Source organism: Acomys russatus, chromosome 28 (assembly GCF_903995435.1).
Source record: "Acomys russatus chromosome 28, mAcoRus1.1, whole genome shotgun sequence".
NCBI lineage: Eukaryota > Metazoa > Chordata > Mammalia > Rodentia > Muridae > Acomys > Acomys russatus.
Genome location: NC_067164.1, coordinates 38,753,017 through 38,777,101, shown reverse-complemented (window position 1 = coordinate 38,777,101; position 24,085 = coordinate 38,753,017). Strand labels below are relative to the sequence as shown.

The 24,085-nt window shown below is 44.4% G+C and overlaps 1 pseudogene; it reads left to right on the top strand.

Annotated features, from left to right (window-relative positions):
* The first annotated feature begins 22,671 nt into the window (after positions 1–22,671).
* LOC127210810 (rho-related GTP-binding protein RhoN-like) lies at positions 22,672–23,447 on the top strand (annotated as a pseudogene).
* The last annotated feature ends 638 nt before the right edge of the window (positions 23,448–24,085 follow it).

Sequence of the window (24,085 nt, the reverse complement as noted above, 5' to 3'; positions counted from 1 at the left end):
ATTATCTATCTACCTTTATGGTTTTAGTTTACAGCTTAGTGTCTAGTAAGCAGTAAATTCTAAAAACAACCAGAAATGCAGAAAGAGCGAAAGGCACATTAGACATTAAAACAAAAAGAAAAACAAAAACCTAAACCTCCCTCTTTTACCTTTGCATATGAAAAAAGAAAACATGTGTATATGTCATGCTAAGGTGAAAAAAATCAGAATCCAGTTCACGCCTTGGTTTTTCTACTATGTGAAGTATGTCCCTTGATCTTGGTGAAAACAAACAGAGGGTGAACACACGCTGATGGTACAAACTCTGAAACAAGTGCAGACCTTTACTCAGTTACTTCATAGAAATAATGGATTTTTGTGGGATAAAATAAAAAAGTAGTGTTTTCTTGTTGTTAGTTCTGCTTTGCTTTATAACGAATTTAAAATTTCGGGGCTAAAAATTAAAACTTGTTAGAAGAATTATTCAAATGTAATAATAATTGGCATTTATCAAAGCAAATAAGTCCAAAAGGCTTATCTGGTCACTCTTTAAGGACAAGCCACTTAAAGAATTTCATAGAGGATGCATAATTACTATAAACATAAGGGAATTAATGTGACTATAGATATGTGCTGAAAATATGAACCACATGCTTAGTATTATTGTCAATCAGTATATTAAAAACATGAAGTGACCAATAGGACTTCCAAGTTCATATTTTAATTTAATATATACAAATAACTGTTTCATTCAAAAGTAGACTTAAAAATTAAAAAAAAATTTTATTTATTTATTATGTATACAGTGCTCTGCCTACATGTACAGCTACAGGCCAGAAGAGGGCACCTAATCTCATTATAGAGGGTTAGGAGTTGCCATATGGTTGCTGAGAATTGAACTCAGGACCTTTGGAAGAACAGCCAGTGCTCTTAACCTCTGAGCCATCTCTCCAGCCCTAGACTTAAAATTTGGGTTTCTAGACAGCTACTTTAATTTGGTTCTTCATTCATTCTTTTTTTTTTTTTTTTTTTTTTGGTACCATCATTCCTAGAAACAGTAGGTTAATGATGAGCCATGCTTAGACATAGCTGTGGTTAGCCGGGCGTGGTGGCGCACACCTGTAATCCCAGCACTCGGGGAGGCAGAGGCAGGTGGATCGCTGAGAGTTCAATGCCAGCCTTGTATACAAAGTGAGTCTAGGACAGCCAGGCTATACAGAGAAACCCTGTCTAGGAAAACAAAAACAAGACAAAACAACAACAACAAAAGAAATAGCTGTGGTTGAAATTAAGAATTTTAACAATGGGATAGGTGCTTAATAACCAAAACCAAACATTTAGCTCTACTGCATGCTCATTATTGAGTAGGCTACTGTAATTACAGGGTTTAGAAAATACACTGGGAACTGAGCGCTGGCTGTACATGGAGGTGACACAAATGACTGCATTGCTTAAGTCTCTGTTGCTTCATGTGCCCATCTTACTGTCTCACACGTGAAGTATAGTTCTTACCAGATACTTAGGTTGTTTTTAATGTTCTTTTCTTTATGGGCAATATCCCTCCGCAGCCTCCACGCTTCTCAGAGGAAAGAACCAGTCTTACTCCGTGTCACCTTGGAGGTTGGCATGGCCCGTGGCACATGTTCTCAGATATCAGTTGGGGCTCGGTGGATGGGTAAGGCGTCTCTATCGAAGGCCGAGGAGCCACATGGCATCAAGATGTAGTGACAGGTTTTTCCCTCAGTCCTTTTGGGCGGTGTTTGTTTTCTTCTTAGGAGTTTCAAAAGTGTCTTGGGGAGGAATAGATCCCACTCTCATGGCTGTTATCTGGTGCCACTGAAAGGAGGAAGAATAAGAGAAAACCAAAGAATGAATACCAAGGAGTCCCTTGAAGCCTTCTGGAGTTTTCGCTAACATCAACACCTGTGCTCTTATAAAACACTTCATTTTCACAAAAAGTTATTACTGGTAATGACTTTGAAGTTCAAGTCAAGTATATCGAAACATGAAATACAAAGAAATTGCGAAAGCGATTCAGTTTAACTGACGATAGGCAATTTGAATGGAACCTTATGTTGTAATTGAAGTGAGGTCATAATGCAGTACACATTGCACATAAATATATACGCATGAGATAATTACTAAGTATGTATTCACGAATAGTGTTTTGCATACTGGGTTTAATTTGTAGATTGACATTTCCACTATTATCCACCTTTAAAGAGAGAAGAAAGGCAAAGCCAATAGAACGGTAAAGATACACAACAGCAGAAAGAGCAGTTTTGCGTTTAAGAAAGGATGTGTTTTGATAGTTGTGACTGTTCTTTTTTTTAAAAAAATTATTTATTATGTATACAATGTTGTGCCTGCATGTGTGCCTGCCCACCAGAAGAGGGCATCAGATCTCACTATAGATGGCTGTTAGCCACCATGTGGTTGCTGGGAATTGAACTCAGGACCTCTGGAAGAGCAGTCAGTGCCCTTAACCTCTGAGCCATCTCTCCAGCCTGCATTAGATGTTTTGTAAACACATGCACACAGCAATTGTATAAGGCTGTGCTTATAGAGGTTAGAGGTTAGAATACTTATTATTATTATTATTTTTTTACCCATAATAGTAGTTTTAGTGACCTTGGCTGTGCTGGTGAATGAATAAATTTTGTCAGTTCAGCGTGTCTCTTCATCTTGTCATCAGGACATTCCTCCTGTGAGTTCGAGTCTTACGCTCAGTACATTGTTTACCGCTTTAAAGGCCACACGTTCCTAGGCAGATAGGTAGGTAGACTAGGGTTTCACCAGCTCTTTCCATACAACATACATCACCCTGTGCCGGGGTGCTGCTGACATACCACGGCACAGGAGAGAGACACCATCCCTTAGAACGGTCATCCAGGTAGCTGAAGACGAAATTTAAACCCAACGTTGTCTGACTGAGAACACACGTTCTGGACAACTGTACTACGCTGGCATGAGATGTTCCATGGCTGTGTAATTTTTCTGTTTAGTTTTATTCTGCTTTACAACGACTGTAAATACCTCTAAGAAACTGATGTTAAGTTGCCCTTCGGGTTTAGGTTTCGAGGTTACTTTAAAATTTTGTCCTTTTTTTTTTTTTTAATTTTTCTGAACATTTTACTTTGTGAAATGGTGAAAGAAATGACTTAGCAATTGCTGAATGGTTTCAAGTCAGGTAGGCTAACTAACTCTAGGTGGTGTTAGCTGTGTTTTATGATGGAAGAGATGACTCTGCCGTTAATGGCTTTGAATCTGTACCTTTTCTTCTCAGGCCATCGGAGGACTATCTCCCCCACGTCTCCCTGCTATTTTCCTATTGATTGAAATGGTTCTTTATTGAAGAGAGCAGAGCATTAGAGACTCACAGATCCCATCTTTTCCTCAGAATTATCGGAGGCGCCACTGTATAAGAATACCGTTTGACAGGTTTTTATAGGAGAAATCAATTTTCCCTCAAAAGAATTATCATTCTGAAGGCACAGGCAAAAGCACACTGGAATTTAAGCTGATTTTTCTGTGTAGCTTGGATCTTTGTGTGCCGTAGACAAGAGGAATCAGCCGTGGGTGGCTCATAAGAGTTTCTGCTCCCAAATTGGCATGACCGCAGACCACGTGGTGAGTAGAGCAGGCCCCTGCTAGATGCAAATGCTTTCATGTATGGTTTAAATGTTAAAATTTAACCTTAAATCTGTCTGCCCCAAGAACAACTTAACACAAACCGAACTTTCTAGCCATTGCTCTAGCCATTATTGCATCAGCTGCTTGTTTTCCTCTGGACTCTTGTCGCTTTGATGAGCACATACAGGAAGAATAAAGCCATGCCCCTCCCGCGCCCCCATGATTCCCATGTCTAGCAATGGCTGACACATAGTGAGTACTCACCAAACGCTGAACTGCTGGTAATTGTCAGGGATCCGAGATGCTGAAGGACACCCATGGACCAACTACTGGAGTCAGGAGGAAATAAATAGGCGATAGCCACACAGTAGCTGTCCCAGGAGGCAAGTGATGACAGAAGAACCACTTGTTTCAGTAGCAAAGGAAGGTAGGAAATCCGAGAAAGCAGAACAGACAGAGTCCAGAGTCTGTTCTCAAGGACTTTGCCCCAACTGTAGAGTGCTGTGCACCCCGTGCATAGTGATGAAAATGCAGAAGGTAGGAATCATGATTTCAGGGAGAGAGAGAGAGAGAGAGAGAGAGAGAGAGAGAGAGAGAGAGAGAGAGAGAGAGAGAGAGAGAGACAGAGAACTGACACACAGTATCAGGAAATTAACAAGAGGAGAAAAAAAGGGAGAAGGAGAGGAAGAGGGAGGGGAGCGACAGAGCGACTCTGGGCCTCTAACTGCTATGCTGGCAGAGGAAACGGAAACATATATATTTCCTCAAAAGCACAGCCATCACTGTGCAAACCACTAAGAATATTTTTGATTCTTCTGGACAGGAATCCATATAGGAGCAGGGGATCCTCTCTTCTCACACTTGAGTTAAGCAACGGCGAGAAGTTGTTTTTAAGAGACTCTTGTTGAGTTGGTGGCTACTTGGTTATAGGGGCAAACATCCTGCACCCTGTCACTGTATGGCCCATAATCAAACCCCAGGGCATGTGTCAGGGGACTACTCTCTGAGACCCGACCTGCAGAGCTCCTCTAGCCAGAAAAGGAACTCTGAAGAGTTTAGAACCATGTCATGGTCTATGTTTCCCGTGTTGTAGAAATCTCATCTGAGCCATAGGCTAGAGGGAAATGTAGTAACTTCCCAGAAGAGGGATGAGCAGGGGCGGGTGCTCAAAGGTACTGGAGTCTAAGGAGTGACATTTGGGGACTGCTTGCTGACATCTCCATCCACTACCTAGAGAGGGAAAGAAGTCTCTGGTTGTAACACCCAGTGCCTGGTCCACAACGTGCACCCTTTGGTGTGGAGAGGACACAGCAAAGATCAGTACAGGAAACACAATACCGCGTTGTCTCTGCTCTAACCAGAAGACCCCAGCACAGAAGAACAGGAAACGAGGAGATATAAGACAAATTCAGGGCCTGGGTTCAGGCAAGGCATAGCAAGAGACAGTCTGCACCTGTGCTCAGGTCAGTGGCCACAGACAGACAGACAGACAGACAGATGGTCTGTACCTGGGGTCAGGACAGTAACTGCATGGAGACTGAGACTGTTTAATTTCTAAGTTTACTTTTGGTAACTTCTCTTTTCTTGCTCTCTTCTCTCCGCCCTCTTTCCTCTCCTCTGTCTTAAGGTAATGCCCCCATAGGGCAGAGGTTGGCTGGGGCTTTTCCTGTCTCAGCCTCCCGAGTGCTGGGATTATTTTGGGTTGTGTCACTTCATTTCTCTGTGGTTTTAATATGAATCACTAGTCTTAGCTTAGTCTCTTCCTACTCCCACCCTTAGTAACTGGCCCTACACCATCCTTGTTTCTTTATCCTTACAAAAATATTGGACTTGAAGGAGTGACTTCTAAAAACCACATTGGATGTTACTGTGATTTCATTGTGAGCCTGTCCAGCTATGCTCCTCAAGGAGCACTCTCTCCTCAGAGTGATGGGTGTTGGAGCTTGTGGTTGGTAGTGTGAGACTATCAAATGAGGGTTAAGATGCTGAGCAACAATCCCAGTGTAATTGGGGAGGAATGACACCTCAATCTTGATGCTGGAAAGTATGATGGTTATGACTTCCAACCTATGACCTAATCCCAGATGTGTAAGTCCCAGTGTAGAAACACAGAAACATTAGGTATCAAGACAATATAATTCCTTAGAAGGCTATCAGATCCACAGCAGAGGTTCCCAATTAAAGTGAATTTAGATGAAATCCAAAAATAAAGACTCTAGAAGATTGATTTTTTAAAGGATGTTCAATGCTGTTCTTGACCCTCACCAGTTGCAGTACTCAAGAGATTATACCCTGTACCTTGCCTGGGCAGCATAGCAGAGGTGACCCTTGTGGCAGGTATGTAGGTGAGCTGGCCCCAAGGCCGTGGGAAAGCTGACCTGCCACTTGCCTGCCTGTGTGGTGGCGTGAGGGAGAGATGCCCCCAACCCCGCCATGTATGATAGTCAGAAAAACTGGCTCTGAAATCATCAGAGCACAAGAGTAGGCCCTGCACCTCACCTGAGCAACACAGTAGAGCTGGCCTAGGATGTGGGGGTTGCAGGTGAGTTGGGAGAGAGGGCATGAATGTGGGAGAACTATCCCTGCCTCTTGTCTGCTGTGTAGTGTCATTGGCTCTGACAGGGTCATGAGAGCAAGCCCTGCCCCTCACTTACTGCAGCACTCAGGAGAGCCAGCCTTGCACCTTGCCTGGCCTGGGCATTACAGTAAAGTTGGTCCTGCATGTGGGGGTCACAGGTGAGCCAGCCCCAAGGACATAAATGCAGGAGAGTTTGCCCTGCTTCTTGTCTGCTGGGTGGTGGCTCAGAGGAGGGAGAGATTCCCTTCTCCCTTCCTTTGTCCCTTGCCATTATTGAAGGCAGAAGAGTTGGATCTGAGATCATGAGAGCAAGAGACTTGGCCGTGTCCCTCACCAGCTGCAACACTTAGGAGAGTTAGGTCTTGTACCTCTCCTGGGCAGCAGGGTAGAGATGGCCCTGGTTGTGGGGGGTTTTGGGTAAGCCAGCCATGAGAGTGTGAGAGTGAGAGAGCTGGCAGGATGGCTGGCTCAGATCCTTCTCAGTCCCAGGTCTAGGGCTTTGAATTGGCCCACCCCAACATCTACCCCATCAGTGAACTGCTGATATGCATGAAGGGGCTGGTCCTACAGGTCTAAAGCCCCAGGATCTCCATGACACAGGGCAACAACAGGATGTCTGAGAGGAGTCCAGTGAGGGGGATAGAGCAGCAGGAGCCAGAGGCCTCATACTAGACCAAGTCATTGTAATGAGCATTTATACGCAATAAAAGTGTGGACGAAAGGGTATCCTGTGGCACTGTGGCACTGTGACACACTACAGCTTCCTTGAGATTTTTTTCTCTGTTGATGGGGAGCTTGCAAGGGTAGAGGGTGGATATGAGGGGAGCAAGTAATGAGTGGGATTGGAGTGCTTGCTATAAAAGTCACAAAGAATGAGTAAAAAGTTAAAAAAAAAAAAAAGTTCAATGCCAAGCATGGTGGGACATGTGCCTAATCCTAGAGCCAGAGGTAGGTAGATCTTTGTGACTTTGAGGCCAGTTAGATGTACATAGCAAGACCCAGGACATCCAGGGCTACAAAGAGAGACAGAGTGGGAGCAAGAGAGTGAGAGAGCGAGAGCGTGCGAGAGAGACAGAGGCAGAGACAGACAGACAGACACACACACACACACACACACACACAGACACAGAGACGGAGACAGAGAATGTTTAATGAAATCTGAGGACGTGAATAAACTCTTGAATAAATTACAAAGGAATGTAAATAAATGGCTGAACGAAATAAGGAAATCCATACAGGATATGAAAGTAGAATCATAGAATTCAGAAAGGGATAAAAATGCTAAAAATCAATTTACATGGAAAATTAAAAGTGAACAGAAAACGCAATGAAAAGTCTTACTAACGAGAGGAAACAAATGAAAGTCAGAGGCTGGGGGCTTGGAGACCAGGCACGCGAAGCCGAACATCAAGACAGCGACAAAGTGAAACTGAAATAATAAGAAAGCACAAACAGAACAGACACTATTGAGAGACCAGACTTATGAAACTTCAGACTACAAGTCCAAGGTAAAGGCACAGCAAATCCGTTCTATGAAAATCAAAGCAGAGAAATTTCGAAATCTAGTTGAGGGAGCTGGTCGTCAAGCTGTAGGAGGCATTTAGGATGCCAAAAGGACACAGTCAGCAAAGATCCCCCCTCACATCATATTACCGTTGAAACGTGAGCAGATTGAACAAAGGAAGAATACTGAAAGGTAGAAGAGTAAATTGTGTAGCAAGGTCAAAATGGCAGAACAACAGCAACACTCTCGTTTGAAGCCCCTAAAGCCAGGAGGCCGTGGCATGCTTGATCCAAGCCCCAGGAGAGAATTGCTTCAACCCCAGATTATGACATAGAAAAAATATATCCCTAATTGAAGGATGTCAGGAAAGATATCCTTAACTGAAGCAACACCACTCTTCACAACATTCCTGTCTCCCAAGGAGAAGGTGGTGACGGGGCTACCAAGCACCATGCTGGTGGCATATGTGCCAGTCTCCAAACTGATGCTACTGTCTTTTTGTCCATTGGCGTTGATGTCTAGATACATGACCATTTTCGCATGTAGGGACTTCCTCTGCCTCACAACTGTTGTGGTCCCTTCCTCACCGAGGACAGCCTTGATGGTTGGCGTCTTGTGTTTGTAATGAGGCCTATGACATTGATTTCAGCAGCTCGTCATTGACTCGTGAGCAAATACCCAGCGCCGCTTCCTTCATCCGCTTCAGTGCCGCGCATGCTGCGGTCCTCTGGGAGGTGAAGCTCACTCCCACCTTCTGCCTTGCCGAACCCATGTGCTTTCAAGCTCATACCCTCCGTCTCCCTCTCAAACCCCACAACTTCTGTTTCCTACTTCGCGGAATCTGAGTCGTGGGAGCTGTGAGCCATCAGCCGCCTCCTTTTCCCAGCTTGCCTTCCATCTGCTCCTTGAGTACCTACAGGCTCCCCGATGACATCATGGTTGACATCATTCTGATGCTGAGTACCATGGACCACGCAGAGCTTGCCCCAAGCTCACTTACAGCTGGCGAGAGAATGACTTAGCAGGGAAGATTGCTCTCGGCCAATCCGGGGCCTTGTAACACACATGGGGAAGGAAAGTGACTCCGGAAGTCATCTAACCCCACGTGTGCCCACACACACTAAATAAATAAACTAAAAAAATAAAAAATAAAAAGAAAGAAAGAAAGAAATAAAGCAAAAGCCAAGATTTTGATAGTAAATGTTCCTGAGAAGATGGTCAAAAGAAATAGAACCAATAGAACATATGGAAAGTTCGGCTTGAGTGGGGAGACATGCTCTTGTACGTACAGAAAGTAGAAAGCGCATGCAGAGCAGCTCATAGTCAGTGCCAACAGCCCACTAAATAGCAGTACTAAGGCTTAAGTCTAATCTGCAGTCTGAGTTTAGAGTAGCATCTACCTTAACCAATAACAGGGAACATATGGAATTACCTGTCCTCCTGCCCTTCTTTCCTATTGTATGGTAAAGCCATTTAATCTTCAAATCCCAATCAAACAAGATTTGGGCACATATAGACCCTGAATTAACATTTATAACATTTATGAATGAATGAATGAATGAATGAATGAATGAATCCTACCTACTTGTGAGGGATTTTTTTTTTTTTTTGAGATAGGGTTCATGTAGCTCGGGCTGTCTTGAAACTTGTTATAACTGAGGCTGCCCTTGCACTCCTGATCCCCCTGCCTCAGCCTTCCAACTTCTGGGATTGTGGACGCGAACCACCACACCTAGTTAGGCAACTTATAAGAACGAGACAAAGCATATCTGAAATGGCCTGTGCCCATCTTATTCTAATTTTTAGAAAAATGTGGGCATGACTTTTGGGGACACACTTGTTTTAAGCCAGGGTCTCTGTGTGCAGCCCATGTTGGCTTTGAATTCACTAACTTCTTACCTCAGCGTCTCGAGTGCTGGCCTCATAGGTAGGTCCCCCGAGACCTGGTGCAGTGAAGACAATTTATTCTCAGTGAATCTCATTTGGAGCTTTGGTTCAGCTCTTCTTTAGAAAGTGCTTGTTTGTGGCTGCAACGGGACACACTCATTTTATCTGTTATCTACGGTGTGGTTGTGCGACAAGCGCTGCCTCCGGGGCATCACCCATCTGCCATCAGGTAGCCGCACCATATCCACATCTGCACAATGTTATTGCCATCCATACAAGAGTGTCAAGCACGTCAAGGAGCAGAGAGAACCTGCCTACCTGTGGTGGTGTGAGTGAGAATGGCCCCCATAGGCTCATATATTTGAATACTTGGTCTCTAGTTGGTGGAACTTGTTTGGGAAGGATTAAGAGGTGTGGCCTTGTCAAAGGAGGTGTGTCACATTATAGATGGTTGTGAGCCAGTATGTGGTTGCTGGGAATTGAATTCAGGACCTTTGGAAGAACAGCCAGTGCTCTTAACCACTGAGCCATCTCTCCAGCTTTTTAGAATGTCCTGTGTGTGGTATGGTTTGTTCTAGTCTGAGCCATGAGTCCATGTAGTCCAGGTCACCAAGGCTGGGAGTAGGAGATGCTCTGTCAGACAGACTGAGTCATTGGTCAGGATGGTGTGGGGTGGGGCTGGGGACAGGTTCCCAGAGCAGAGTTTAAAGGTGTTCTGAAAGAATGCCAGATGTCCAATACTGGGCCAGGGGTCAACACAAATACACTGGTACTCTTTGAGTCTTGGAAATACTGTTGTACAGTATTCTGAGTTTTACTACTATCCACCCATGAAATTTACTTTTATTTTATAAATAAGAAAATAGAAATTTAGAGATTAAAGGATTTGGTTAGGGTCGTGACAATTAGGAAAAACATTTATTTATTTTTGTACTTCACAGTATAGCCATGTAATAAAATAGAAAATATGAATAAGTGAAATGTATAAAATGAAACAAAGAAAACTCTGCTAGACTAGAATTTGCAGAGTGCAGAGGAAACATGACCTACGTAATCATTTTATGTTACATTTGATATTAGTTTACAGGCAGTCAGAATAGAGAGAGAAATGTGGTTAGGAGGAATAAGGCACATCAGCTTTGAATGGGAAGTAAAGCTTTTTTTGACCCTAAGATGAAAAATAAAATTATTACATCACACTCTTTTTAGAGGGCTCTTCTTGCGAGCCACATCAACAGCAGCCTGCTAGCAATTATAGTTATAATGTCATGTCTTACCTTGCCTTTTAGCTGAAGCCAAAGTGCAAAGCAGTAGAAGCCATTCCCGGTGCAGGACGGATAACGAGGCTCAGACCTCTATTGCTGATACAATGTGTATTTGACATCATATATGCACAGACACAGAGGATGTCCTAGGTACGCTGCGTGTCACATTCCTATGACTAATATCTAGCATGTTAGTGCCAAGCTCTATGAACAGGTATGTTTTGGTGCCCAATGAATTTTGTTTATGCTCAAAATTTAGCTCCTTTTTCTGCAGTGTATTGCTTTAGTGCTAATTTTCTTAAAGAATCAGAGGAAAGCCGCATGTTAATCCCAGCATTTGGGGCTTAGAGGCAGAGGCAGGAGGATCTCTGTGAGTATGAGGCCAGCCTGGTCTACAAAGAAAAACCCTATCTCAAAAAGCAAAAACAAAAACAAAAACAAACAAACAAACAAACAAAAAGAAACAAACAAACAAAAAAACCCAAAACAAAATCAGATGAAAAAGAAACGGAAATATCTTATAAGGGACACAGCCAGATGTACTCCTCATATTAATTTTAGATTTTATACATTCAATTTCCTAATGAGGAGGCTATTGACTTGGTGACCAACATTCAAATTTGTCATTTATTTTAGCGTGTTTATACACCCACATGATCATCTCTTCTTGAAGTGATTGAATTAGATTAATTCAGAGAATAACTGATGGCGTAATATGGAGGAATTTTATGTCATAAGCAGGTCTTACGGCTTAAGCCCCTGAGATTGGGCTGGCAGGATGTCACTGAATTAGAAGTAGTCGCAAATCCCACCCAACCCTTCTCTTGCAGAGCGGCGTCTGCTGAGTGTTGGGTGGTGTCTTCTGCAATGAGAAAGCTTATTTTAATGGGTTAGTCTGTGGAAAGCGTGAACTGGTTCCAGCACACCTCTCACAGGAAGCAAGTCAGCTGGGAAGGCTGAGAAGGGGAAGGAAGGAGAGAAATCAGTGGAAGCCCTGGCTTGTCTCCCACATATGCTTCTAGAACCATCTTCTCAGGGCTTGAAAGATGTCTGCTCCCTTCTAAAAAGACAGTTTTTCTTGGAGAACTGTACTAAGTGCGGCGTGGGGAGGAGACGCATTAGAAGCACACTAGAAGCAGCTGTGAATAAGGACGAGGAACAGTGAGCAAATCGTGTCAGCAAAGAGGAGAGCCCTTGAGAGGAGCATGGCCGAGCCCGAGCTGTACTCCGAGCTCTAACCCTGTGACAAAATAGTAGCAGCCTACTATCAATTCTGTGTGTGGGACACGATGGTCAGCTGTCGTATGTTTCTCTGTGTGTGTGCATAGGTGCATTATGGATGCACATATGGATGTACAGGCTGTCTGTACCCCAGAAAGCATACTTCTTAATGCCTCAGTGTCAAGGTGTTAATTTGCTACACAATTTACATCTCATCTAAGTATACTATTTTGGCACGACAAGTATCATTTTATATGGACTATTAAAATTTAAAAGCAATGTCCTTTTGTGGTCTTCCACCCTTTTCTAGTCTTGCTAAGCAACACCTTCCTCTTCTGTGTTCTCCTGGTGGTGTATGGTGCCACTAGCTCAGTATTTGTTAGTCTATAACAGATAATAAAGCGTTAAACTTTCAGGACACAAGGTCAGAGCTTCGCCTTGCACATCTTACACTCCCAGAGCTTAGACGTGCTATTGCATAGCAGGTGCTAAGATGTGAGCTTGTTGGATGAGCCAAGTGCTAAAGCCACACTTGACGCAGGCTACTGCCATGCATCTTGCACGCACAGTGCTCAGGATGCAAAAGTGGAGATGGAATTCTATTTGTTAGCCGCAGTAAGGAATGCTGAGAGCAGAGGCAGAAATACCTGCTAAATAAGTCTCTTAATTTACATTTGGATCCTGCCTTAAGGAAAAAAGAACAGCACAGGGGCCGTGCACTATTGGTCTTGACTCTGCCATTGCCTGTAGAGAAGTGACTTCACGTTCTGAGGGTGAGTTCAACACTCTAAAGAAGGTGCTGGTAACAGCACGTACTGCAGAGCTGGTCAGTCCGCATGGAGTGTGGGGAGGAGCAGCTTGCATTTAACTGTCATAATTAGTGGTGACATTTTATGCCTTCTTCATTGCTTCTTGAGAGGCTTCCAAAAGAAAATACAGCAATTATCTTGCTTTCCAAAATTTGCTGTTCTGCATGTCTTCATATTTGAAGAGCAGACATTTTGGTGATCTTTCTGTCTCTGACTCTTTTTTTTTAAATTATTTATTATTATGTATACAGTGTTCTGCAGGCCAGAAGAGGGCATTAGATCACATTATAGATGGTTGTGAGCCACCATGTGGTTGCTGGGAATCGAACTCGGGACCTCTGGAACAGCAGTCGGTATGCTTAACCTCTGAGCCATTTCTCCAGCCCCTGTCTGACTCTTTAGAGCTGAAATAAAGCCAGAGCTAGAAGGTAAGAACCGGGGTTCAGATAAAGAGTTGGAAGGAAGATCGGAGGTCTTAGGGTGTTCTGTGTTACTGCCTCCCCAGGCTGCCTCTGAAAAAGAGTCACATTGTTTACATGGTTGAATAGGAAAAGTTACTTATTTATTTATGTATTTAGAAAAGGGAGAGTTTACTTAACTCTGTGAGAAATCAATCTGGGAAGTTAAGGTCACACACTAGATCTGCCTTTTTCTTCTTACAGTTGAGTATATGAATAAATCTGAGGAGACTGGAGAGTGCAAAGCTAAGGGTCAAATAAATAGCAGTGATACCAAACTCCAAACAAAGAGAGAGAGCAGACGCTAAATGTAAGTATCGCACAAAGAAAAAAAGACACCAGTGTAACCAACTGATGGAGAAAGAAAGGAACAAGGGTACCACAGACTGGTTCTCTATCCATCATGTTTGGAAAGCTTAAAATAAGGGATTCAATCATACTTCTTGAATAGTGAATTATTCTGAATTGGTCTTCAAGTGTTTCCTACACAGGCAACACTACATGCAATATAGGTACAATGTCACCAACCAGCTTGGATCTCTGTGCTCTGGCTGGATGCAAATCATGAGTTAGGCGAGAAGAAACTCCGCCAGTGCTGGCAGTGCTGGGCCCTTCAGTGCCCAAGACCTCTGGTGGCCCACGTCCACAGGGTTTAGAAGCCAGAAGCTTAAGGCCCCAGACTTGTGTGTATGCCTGTGTGTATTTGCACATATGTATATTTGTGTGTATATGTGCATGTATGTCTGTGTATGTGCACATATGTGCACATATGCGTATACACATGCAGGTGTCTGTGCACATATGTGTGCTTGTGTGCGTGCGCGTATGCACATGTATGTATGCGTCTGCCTATGTGTGTGTATGGGCATATGCACGTGTGCACATGCATGTGTAAGTTTTACTAGTTTATTTTTAAGACTGATTTTAAAAATTAAACCATAATTATAGCATTTTCCTTTTCTCTTTTCTCCCTCCAATCCTTCTGGCTTTCTTTCATATTCCTGGCTTCTTTATCTTTGCAATTGTTCTGTATACATACACACCACCCGCTCTCACACGTGTGCACACACACACACACACACACACACACACACACACACACACACACACACCTGCTGAGTTCATTTAGCTTTGTTTGTATGATATGTTGCATGGATTTCCCTCTGTACTGGAAAACCAGTTAGGGGATCGTCCTTAGGGAGGATTGATTCCCCCGTCTCGGCACTCTTCAGTTGCCTGTAGTTCTTTGTCCAGGGATGAAACTCTGTCACCTTTCCTCCCTCCATGTTAGCGTTTCTGTTGGTGTTTTCCTTGCTCCGGTCTTATTTAGGTGGCAATATTATTGAGTGTCATAGGTGTAGTGCCTCTGTCATTTTACTTTTTATTTTTATTTTTTGGTTTTTTGAAACGGGGTTTCTCTGTGTAGCCTTGGCACTTGAGACACTTAGGTCTTTTCATCTTACTCCTGTTCCTGAGTCACAAACAATGGCGAGCAAGACACTGGAAGTCGCAGAGACTGTTACAGTGGCACTTATGTTCCTATTTCTATTGTTGCCCCTGGTGTCACAGTGTCCTTTAAATGTGCACTCGTAGGTCATCAGTTTGCTGAGAAGCACTGGATCCGCAGATCGGGGTCCTTTCCAGAAAGCTAAAAGCTTCCTTGATTTCTTCAGGAAAAAAAATAAAACTAAGGTAGTTAGTGGAATAATGTCAGGAGCCATAGGACCTTGCCTGACCTGCCCCAGTGGCTGAGAGGCCCTGCTGGCTGAAAGCCACAGCTGTCTGCATACTTGAGACAATTATTCTGCCTGGCTACCACAAAGATCCAGCCTGACCTTGAGAAAGAGAACATTCGGTGTATCGCGACTTCTGTATAGTCGCCCCACTCCACACCTGCTGTCCTTGGGCCTGGCCCAGAAGATTTTGTAACTTTCCACTGCATTCCTTCCCACCCCCACCCTTTCAGAAGCTTACTATAAATTTGGATACCCCCTTACAATAAACGGCCCTCGATAAGCAAAGTTTTCCTGCGCTCGTGTGTCTCTTTCGTCCTAATTCTTTATTCACAGGTCGCGACCCTCCTCGCCACTCCACGAATGACTGAACCCGCGGGTCGGGGACAGAATAAATGTTATGGTGTAAGTGTGGATGCTTGTAGTGAATGGTTCTGTTAGAAGCAGGGCTTTACATGTGATCATATGGAGTGAGTTACAGAGAATCATAGATATTGCCCCTGAATTTATGACAAATGATAGGACTGATGGGGAGGCAGCTAAATCCCCAAACATGCGTTTCAGAAGCAGGGCCCAGAGAGCCCTGATCTGGAACTGACCCGAAGGACTCCCGCCTAAGGGTTGGTTGACAAGCCTCCTCCCTGAGGACTAGCTTTCGTGGCACCAGAAGGTGCTATACAAGCTTCCAGAGGAGGGGAGCAGCCAACAGCCCTATGCAGCTACGATGCCTGCGAAACCATCAGAACAGCCACACCGCGCCAAGACCCTAAGGGTGCAGCAGTGGCAATGCATGTTTGGGCTGCAATTCACCCAACTTTCTAGTTGGACTTCAGGCCCACTCAACAAGAGAGCGGCATCATGCTCGGTACTGGAAGCCTTGCCGTCTGCCCAGGAAGCCTTGCCGTCTGCCCAGGAAGCCTTGCCGTCTGCCCAGGGCTGGTGAAGGCATGGGCCTGAGAAAAGAACCCACAACTGTCACTTTACCAAACGAGTATCATCCCTAACACGCATCCCAAACAATGCTCCTCGTCCCTGAAGGTAAGTGTAGTTCTTAATTCTTCTCATGCAGAAAATTTCCCGTTGCAATAGACAGAGGCCCGGAAACATGTGGGCAAACAATATTATACGACCGAGTAGGTTGTATTTGGGGATATATATGCATATGCGTCATACATGTGTGCACGTAATAGCAACTAAGGAAAAAAAGAGGCCCTGAGTTTGAAAGAGAGCAAAGAAGATGCATGTGGAGGGGCTTAGAGGGAGGAAGTGGGGGGGGGGGTGATGACATCACTATAATCTCAAAAATAAAAGAAATACTTTTTGAAGAGTTTAACTGATTGCAAACAGTAGAGGAATCTATGAGAAATGCAGTTAGATAGCCAAAATTTGAGTTGTGTTTATTGACCTAAATATCAATATATTATACAGACCCGGTAAGTGCTTCAAGCGGAAATGACCTCAGCATTCTGACTTAGTATCCTACTCAAAAGAGTTCTTTGTTTTTCTTCCAATAAAAGCCAAGTGATTCCTCTTTTTCATCACTGCACTTGGATTTGGTTTCTGCGTAAAGTAATCTAAATTCATACAGGTAGCCCTCATGACCCTGGCAACAGGTTCTGCTTGTGGCTGCTCTTTGTAAAACATCTGCCCATAGACCTAAGTCTTGAGGAACAGTCAGTAGAAGGTCAGGTTACTTCCTGCCCAGGAAAATCTATATGCGCAGAGCAGAATTCGTGACCATTTCTGTCGCTTTCTAAGTTAGACACTCAGCAGCTGCCAGAGGGTTCTCCTGCGCCCAGTTTAGACCCCTCTTCACCCCGGCCACTGAACGCATCTCTTTAGATTTTCATATAGACTGTATTCTGTAAAGCATTTTCTGGCTTGTGGTGAGATGGAGCAAAGCTTATCAATGCAAAGAATCCTCTTTACAATAATCAAAACTATTCTTTTTTTTTTTTTTAAGATTTATTTATTTTTATGCATACAATGCTCTGCCTGCATGTACACCCGCAGGCCAGAAGAGGGCATCAGATCACATTGTAGATGGTTGTGAGCCACCATGTGGTTGCTGGGAATTGAACTCAGGACCTCTGGAAGAGCAGTCAATGCTCTTAACTGCTGAGCCATCTCTCCAGCCCAAAAATTATTCTTTATAATTATGTAAAAATATATAATTACATCTATGAATACATAAAACTTTGGATTATTTGGAATGAGTTGCTGGCTTTGCACAGTATAAATTTTCTATATTTCTTTTTTATAATTTTTGCATTTTTATTTTTAAAAGATTTTAATGTTGTTATTGAAAATACATTTTGCCATATAATATATTTTGGTCATGGTTTCCCCTCCCTCATTTCCTTCCAGACCCTCCCCACCTCTCCACCCTCCAACTCCACACCTTCTCTTGCTCTCTTTAGAAAACAAACAGGCAAATAAAAAACCCCACACAAACCAAACTTTTTAAAAAGCAGAAACAAAAAAAGAAAAGAAAAAGCACGAGAAACTCCTCCCACAACACAGAACCTATTAAAATGACTCTTACCTTTTCTCAGCCCCCTGGTCTTCAGAAGCAGCCTATGGTGTTTCCCGTGGTTAAGCGCATTCAAGCTGTTGTTTAGCATGTACAGGTGCTCGCTGTGTGACTAACACCACCTGAGGTTATGCTTGTAAATATAATCTACATTTTATCTGTTAGTGTTTCTTTTGTTCCTTCTCCCCTCATGCCCCTCTCTCTGGATGTGGAGAGGTTCGTAAGTACTCAATTCAAAACGTCCTTAACAGAAAGAAAAAAACTATGCCTTGGATGTCTTTCTTACATAACCGACTGCAGGCTTTGATTTGGAGCTCAGTACGCCCAGGATCCTCTGTGCTATTCAGCAGTGTCTTTGCCTTTATTTTCCAGCTTTCCCAGCGGCGTGGGAGAGCTGCAGGCTCACCACGTGGCAACACCACTGTGATGTGATGGTGCTTCCTCCGAAGTGAGGAGTAGATTGGGCAAGGAAACTTAGAATCTAGCTTATTACCCCAAAACGAGAAGCCCTGAGCGGATGCCCAGCTGTGACCCCACCTCTGTAGTGGGAGCACTGAATGGTCTGCTAGCTGTTGCTTCCGGGTTCCAGAGCCGGACTTGGGCAACTGTGAGGATGTTACAGGGGGTAGTTGCTTTGGGGGAGACAAAGACATCAACCACGGATGGCTTTGAATACTTTTGTGCTATAGGGTGGAGACCTTCCTCATGTTAAAAAAGCAACATGTTACATATTAATTTTTAGCATCATTAATCTCATCTCGTGTCAATGCAGGACTTTCATGTGCTTTGGTTCCAAGAGATACTTGCTTTCTCTGAGGGTCACCACCAGTAGAATATTCACTTCTTCAAGAACTAGCCTGCCCCTTGTCTCTCTATGCCAAGGGAAAAGGCCTCTGTTCTTTTCCTGGCCTCCACTTGGCTTGATATGTAGTGGCTACAATAGTGGGGAGAGCTAAGGTTAGACAGTTCTGTTGCTCCTCAGTGGCAGGACTCTTGCGCATGCCTCATGTAGATGCAGGCATGGCGTGACTAAAGACGCAGTTACTCTGGCTTGTAAGACCAGAATGCAAATCAAGTCATATTCATGGGGGTTTGTTTGTATTTGCTCCAACCTGAGAGGATACTATCTTAGGCAGGGCTTTTGATTGAGATCAGAATGGTGATCTACAGACAAGGAACTTTAAGAAATTCAGGTGTAATTTTGGCCCCTAAACTTGTGCTCGGGGAAGAAGCTATTAAATAGACAGATAGAATCGAATATAAATTATGAGCCTGTAGCTTCGTTGTCCTCAGTTTCATAGCTGATTTGTGTGCAGGCTTTCATATCTGATAACAGATTCACATAGGAAGAAGAAGAAGAAAAAGATCTTTCTTAAATATCATTGCATCACTTTCAAACACGATGCACTGGTACCTCAGGTGGGTAAAATATTGCAGCCTGTTTGATGGTAGTTGTGCAGCACAGGCTTAGATCTCACCTCCCACAAGATGACGTCAGACACGGCATTCACACGGGCACAAGAACTACAGCTTGCTTTCCCGGCAGTAAGCGGGGGGTGTGGGGAGGGTTTGGAAGTTGCTAAATGTTGGACCACTTTGGGGTGGGGAGCATCTGGATGGGTCTTAGCACACATATAAATAACCCTGGATGTTCATGCACCCCGGCTGTGCTGGGCTGCACTGTACCCTAGGGTAAGAGAACCGAACTGCTACAGTCACTAATTCCAGAAGAAACGAAGAGAGGAGATGATTTCCCTGGAGTTTTGCTGGAGTTGAAGGCTCCACAGGAGACAGCTTTAAACTGTGCTTCCATACCGCCACAGCCTTATATACGGCCTCCGTGTTCGTCTGCTTGTCTGAAAGGCAACATTACAATGGCGGATGCCTAGAGAGGGCCAAGATTAAACAGACACTGGGCCTTTTTTTCTCATGATGCCTGTCAAGGTGCCAGGACACCCACACAAACAGCGACTTTGATCACTTTATGTTGCAAAAAACACAGAAGTGTCATTTGAGTTTCCTTTTTTAACGTGCTTTTTTTTTTTTCCTCCCTCAGCCTGATGCCATCTTCCACCTTTCGGAATCCAGGTTAAGAGGGCTTTATTGAGCATCTTGATTCAGCCTTAGGCCTCTAACAGCATCAGGCAGTGAGGATCGGACTAACTGCAGAAAAACCAAGCCCCAAAGGAAGACAACTTCTCCCCTTTGTTTTTTCTGTAGGGTCTTACTCTCCTTGCCTTCCCATCAGAGTAAGGTGTTGCCGCTCCATGCTGTGTGGATGTGAGGTAACAGCTGAGGGCAGCTCACTTCAGAGGACAATGGGGCGCTCATCAAATGATTATCTCGGAGGTAATTTTTTTTCCTGTTTTGTCTTTATTGGGTGGTGCAGTGATTGGTGTTCTCCTGGTCCTGAATGGGTGGGACCAAAGAAGCCAGATGCTGCTACACCCCGCTGGCAAAGGCCCATGCATTAGGAGACCCACCCTGTGTTCTGTATGACTTTCAAATATCCCACAGGCGGCACCTGTGAGGCAGGACCACCGCCTCGGCCAAGGATGACAGCTGTGTGAGATGTGCACACGCTGTGTGACGACTGCTTTTGTTTGAGGAGTTACAAAGAGTCAGTCAAGGTTTCTGAATATATTACTGAAAGTACCATCAGCTGTGGACCTGGGATGGTTGCCAATTCAAACAGATAGGTGATTTTGTCTTCATAGCTGTTCAGGTGGTAAAAGCCCTCTCCAGTCTTTAATCTCTTATTTCAAAATATGAAATACACAAATGGGTTTGTGATATTGAATTGAATATTGCTTTTGCTTCTTTACATCTAAACGTAATCATTTTAAATAAGGACAAGCATCTATCTTCTTTTTCTTCTGTAGTGGAGCCATGCCTGGGCATTAAAGTACAGAGGTTCATACTGTTGTTAAGTCCACAAAATTTTACATTCTCCCATTTCATAGTTTTAGCAGTGTATTGATTCTTTGAAACTATATATATATGTAGGTTTATTGGATTATCTATGAATTTTGCTGCATGGTAGCAGCGGAGTGTGCTAAAACAAGTGTTATTAAAACAATGTGTTGGTTGGATGTAATTGAAAACCACTGCGATTAATTCTACTGATTAAAGTGAGAGACTGAAACAACGCAGAAACCTTAAAGGGGGGGAAAAAAAGGCAAAGGACATCACAATATTTTTGTTCCTAGAAGGACTTGAAAGAAGTTAGAGTGTAGAGAGAGGAAGGAATTTATTTAGTTGGGTGTAATTTAAAAAACAAAAACAAAAACAAAAAACCAACGGTCTCATTATGTAGCCCAAGCTAGGCTAAACCCAAATCCTCCTGGCTCGGATTGTCACATGCTGGCTTTGCAGGTGCACACCACCATTCTCTGTTAGGGAACTAATTAGTTGGAGAAGAATTGGTCTTTAGGGTCATGATTCCTGGTGGCTTCGGGAAGAAGCTAGCCCCACTTTGGCCCAGGGTAGGAGATTTCCACATGACCACTTAGAAAAGCTTCAAAGTGTTCCCCGAAGCATCCCCCCTTCTCTGTTCCATGGGAGATAGCGGAGGGCACCTTCAGGGCAGAAGGACCTGTGCTCAGAGAGCTGATGATGACAGTGAATTAATTCATAGCCAGATACTGACAGAGGGCAGAGCCAATGCAGCGCCATCTAATGTCCTTCTCAGACTACAGTCCTGTTGGAGGCACCGAGACTCCTGTGGAGAGGGTCTGTGTAGAGCCCATCATGCCCGCTGGCCAAGGTCTTGGGAGAATGGTGGTGAGTTGTAGGTTCAAAACAATGCATTTGTCTCTGTCAAAGACAGTCCATAGTGGCTACAATTGCCCAGGAAAGAGCAAGCCAGCCTCAGAGAGACCTTGGGCCCTGGACGTAAGCACTGTCCAACCAAATGGGCAATGCTCTATTCTTCCTCCTCATCTGCCGCCATTGCTGATATTGAAGCTGACGGGGAGGGGGTCTTGAGACTGAGCGCACAAACCTGCACTGTAGCCTTTCCCTGAAGTCCAGTGACGTTTGACCATTTCTCGATGGGGGCAGTGGGGAGGAAGACAGATCTTACCTTGAAGTGAAGACGGAAGTGCTAATGCCGTCACTGTGTTCTAGTCGCTGAGCGGAACTAACACTGTGTCACTAAGAGGAACTGTATGGACTGTCTCTATGGTGCAAAAGGAAGGTGAGAGGCAGTGGGCACGAGTGGAGACGCAGGCTACACCTCAAGACAAAGGGAGAATTACTCCCACTAAACAAATCTTCAGAGGCCTCTTGGGGCGGGAAACATCCAGCAATTTCCCATGGGCCATTGTAATCAGTTTGGCAGAATACAGTGCTCTCTCTTACCCTCATCTTTGGGAAGGCTTCACTCTCACGGGCATCTTTCTCTGCCCTCAGACAACATCTTTGTATGCAACACTCCCATGTCCTCTTGGTGAAACTGCACCGTCTCTTTGTGGTGGCCTTGCTGCTGCCTCTCGCTGAAGGGTTTTTAGGCTCCTTTCAAAAGCAGAAAAGCTGTCCGAAAACGGGTGGAAGACTAGAGGTGAAGATATACATCTGTTGTGTATACTCCACTGATAATGCATTTTTTTTGAGTTTCAAAACATTAGTAGGGAGTATCTTTAAAAGACAATAATAAGTCAGACAACAAAGAAACTTGAATAGGCAGTGAATGTAAAATCCTGTGATCTGGTGAAGAGAGAACATAGCGGAATACTCCAGGTCTGGTATTAGTGTATTAATTTTTCCATTTATAATCACTTAATAGGATTGCCTTATAATCTTACATTGTCATCACCCTCAAATACAAGAGGCTTCCTAAGTAAATTTTTTATAAGTAAAATTATTAGTCTTGAAAGATTCATAAGGTTGAGAGCTGAACATCTTCTATTTGGAGTTTAGGTTCCCCCTCAAGTGACAGTTTGCCTGGGCCCACGAGATGCTGGACTGGCTTTCCGGGCTGCAGCGGCAGCAGCGTGTGTGTGTGTGTGTGTGTGTGTGTGTGTGTGTGTGTGTGTGTGTGTGTGCGCGCGCGCGCACTGAGAGGTGGGACATGGAGTGTGGAAAGATAGCACTGCTGCAGGCGTTCCCCCAGGACGCCCACCCCGGGAGTTACGTTGGAGAACTACACTGCAAACTTAAAGCATGGCACGTGCCATCATGGAACTCAACAAGAGGGATACTTTAGGATGCTCTTACTCTGACAAAAATCCCGCTTCTGGCCTACCCAGAGCCCAATGCTTTGTTCATTTGCCTAGACAGTAGCCAGCCAGAAACACTGGGCAGTGCCAAGAGAGACTCGGGGAGTTTTGCCCCAACGCCAAGGTGGTGCCAAGGCTGTACACTGGGCATGTGAACTGACCTGACCACACTTGAGGGAGCTATCCAAGCAGAGATTTATGCCTGTTATGCACGAGCAGGGCACTGTGCTGGCCAAGCAGCTGGGGGCTGGGTCCTTTGTTGAGTGGTGTGCGCCTCCTGATCTTCTGAGCTCAGCATCAGGCATGCCTTCCATGTGTCCACAGTGGCTTCTCTTGGCCGTGGCCATAGGCAGCTGGGTCACACTGACGCTCGCCAGGGACTGCATCGGTTTACTCAGCTGTTAGGACGGCCAGACCAGAGAAATGAGAGGTACATAAGTATCACACCAAGAGCTGCAACCTCATGCGAGGGGCTGCAGTGAATGCAGGGAAGAGGGGTTGGGGCGTGAGGGACAGGGTTGTCCCCCCTTGCTTGCTCCTGGACCTCCTGACCCTGGGTGGAAGAGCTGGAGGACAGACGGGTGTCACCATTTGTCACATTCTTATCCCCTTCTCTGCTGGTGGCTGAGAGGGCTAACAGGGCAGGCATCTGGGGCATGAACTTGGATGGGGCAGGCGGGTGTTTGGGAAGCCAGCTTCAAGTCACGGCTTTGCTTGAGTTTTCTATATAAAGTGTATTCTTCCCTTCTGCCCCGGGTGCTCATATTCTGTCTGTCTTCCCTAAGGAAAGTGTCCTTCCGATGAGCTTCTCTTCTTTTCTCCCCTCACTTCTACATCTGTTCTCACCCACTCTAGCCTTCAAACAACGTGCACTAAATATTAAAACAGGAAGCCCTTCTATCAAACCACCAGCCAGCTCCAGCTTTCCCTTCCTCAGCAGTCCTCACATAGAGCCCATGACCATGAGGGGGAAAAAGGGACACGTTTTCTCATGTAAATGCATTAAATTTCTTTATTAATATCACAAACTATAAAAGTAGTTTAGGATATCAAGTTAAAATTATGCTATAGATGTGTTATGCACTAAGTTATGGCAACAGGCGTGGCGATGGTTGGGGTGAAATGATGGATTTAGGTTCAGCATGGGGTGCTTAACCCTTGCAAAAAACCCATTGAGTTTTTCTTTTTTTTTTTTTTTTCCCACTGAGTTTTTCAAGAATGACAAACAACCCTCAGAGGTGAAGAGAATCAAGCTTCGTTGCCGTT